This window comes from Nannobrachium achirus (assembly GCF_963921795.1).
Source record: "Nannobrachium achirus genome assembly, chromosome: 5".
Classification (NCBI taxonomy): Eukaryota; Metazoa; Chordata; class Actinopteri; order Myctophiformes; family Myctophidae; genus Nannobrachium; species Nannobrachium achirus.
This window is the reverse complement of record NC_137814.1, coordinates 31,351,490-31,353,630: the sequence shown is the minus strand read 5'-3', so window position 1 is coordinate 31,353,630 and position 2,141 is coordinate 31,351,490. Positions and strand designations below refer to the sequence as shown.

General features: G+C 42.9%; 1 pseudogene across 1 annotated transcript; it reads left to right on the top strand.

The window, feature by feature from the left end:
* Positions 1 to 1,393: 1,393 nt before the first annotated feature.
* LOC308284997 (large ribosomal subunit protein bL32m-like) lies at positions 1,394 to 1,921 on the top strand (annotated as a pseudogene). Its single transcript has one exon. The product of its transcript is annotated as a large ribosomal subunit protein bL32m-like (transcript).
* The last annotated feature ends 220 nt before the right edge of the window (positions 1,922 to 2,141 follow it).

Here is a 2,141-nt window from a genome sequence, read left to right as displayed (position 1 = left end):
ATGACAAAGGTCTCAGTCGTTCAGAAATAGTGTTTCTTCCAGGTTTGTTCATGAGCTGATCTAGGCGGCTCTATTCACTGTCACGTATTTCATCGCACTTCCGGTGCGAGTTCTGGCACCCATGGCGAGCATCATGGCCGGACATGGTGCATCCCCCATTGTCACGTGATATCCCTTCCTTCCATACATCATGGTGGCAAGCAGGAAGCTGGAGCCATGCCTATGCCCACACACACAACACAGACACAAAGACAACAGACATAAAGACAAACACAAGGAAACTGACAGAGAGAGAGACTGTAACACGTAGAGACAATAACAATGTATTTCCAGCCCCTGTCTCTTAGCATAAACTACATTGTCAGTCACCTCAGAGTTGTATTTGTTTGTATTTTCAAGAGTGATGTTGGATGAAAAATCTGTTTGTTAATCGTGCTAAGGAAGTAGTTTTGACCAGGGGGTTGCGGCAGAGAAAAAAATGAATGTATTCAGTTCATTGATGCTTGCTGTAAGTCTGCCAGTATGCAAAAGGTTGTATTTGCTTTAGGGGAAATACAATGATTTATGTCATCAATGCAATTATGTTTTATTTCACAGGACTGTGGTTATAGTAAAGGTGGGGTGTGAATCTGAGTATCATCTAGAAATGCTACCAACAGCAACCATTAGGTCAGATAGAAATAATTACGGAAGAATAAGCATTGCTCAGAGTGGTGATAAGATTCAAGATTCTTTTGATTGTTACATCTTACATAAGAGTAACATTTGATAAGAATAGCAGCAATAATAAACAGTAACAAATCAAATATAAATAACCACACTAATAAACAATAACAAAGAAAAATGAAAATGGTAGCAGTAAGAGAGGGAATAGCACAGTACATTGGTCATCTAACTATTCATTTAGCGAATGTCTGTCCACCACCTGTCCGCCGTCTGTCCGCATGCTGACATCACTGATACTAAACAGTGTCGCCACCATGGTAACAGCCGCATGCTGACATCACTGATACTAAACAGTGCCCAAATTTGGAGATACTCTGACGTCATAGTACTGACATCACAGACTGGCCTGGAGAGTGGACACTGAACACCATATGTGCATACAGATCTGCTCAACGGGCACTCCAACATGGAACACGTACAGTATATGGGCATAAAGATCTTCCCAACGGCCGCTCCAACATTGAACACCATATATGGGCATAAAGATCTGCCCAACATGGAACACCATATATGGGCATAAATATTTGCCCAACGGGCACTCCAACATTACTTCTGAGAAATTTAATCCAACGTCATTGACCGTGGCAGTCTGTTGTCTTGATTTACATGACAGAAGGGAAACAAAACATGCAGCGATCAAGCACTATAATGACTTTGGCGCACTATAATGACTTTGGCAGGTTATTACATCGTGAACCCCAAGCGGTCATTGTTACCGATAGAAAGCAGACTTCTACAAGCAGCAGGGCTTGACAGACATTTGGCTCCAGCGCTGGTAGTGAATGGAGCCCATGTGCTGCCTCCTCAGCTGTTGCCACAGCATGAAGAGGAGACCCTTGAGGAGGGGGACCAGCAGCACATGCAGCAGATCAGCCCCCTGACCTGCTGGACAGCACCCAAGAAGAGACGCACCATTGAGGTCAGACAGCAAACTCCTAAAAGTCAAGAACAATGTAGAACCTTGTCCAGAATGTGTCAACCTGAAGCAGAAGCATACCTTGTGCATGTTCTGCTATGAGAAGGTGCGTAAAGAGACGGGAACGATTCTGCAACAGATCAACGCCATGGAAGATGGTCCACAGAGGGCCCCGCCACCGACACTGTGGTCTTATTTGAGGGCGAGGTGCCACAGGAGCAGGACAAAGGCAAGAGGATCGTGGAGCTGACCAGGAAACGGCCTGCTTGGTTCAGCTAATGCAAAAAAAAATGTTAGTAATATAGCAGCAATAGTTTACCGTTATATTATTTGTTTGGCAATAAAAAATCTCATTTGATAATAAATCAATCTACTGTGCTGGTATACCTCTTTTATATCTCAGATTTCTTCAGAATTTAAAGACAGATTTTCTAGATTCATATTCCTATGCATTTGTTGTATTGTTGTTGATGTACTGACATATTATCTTGCTTATTAT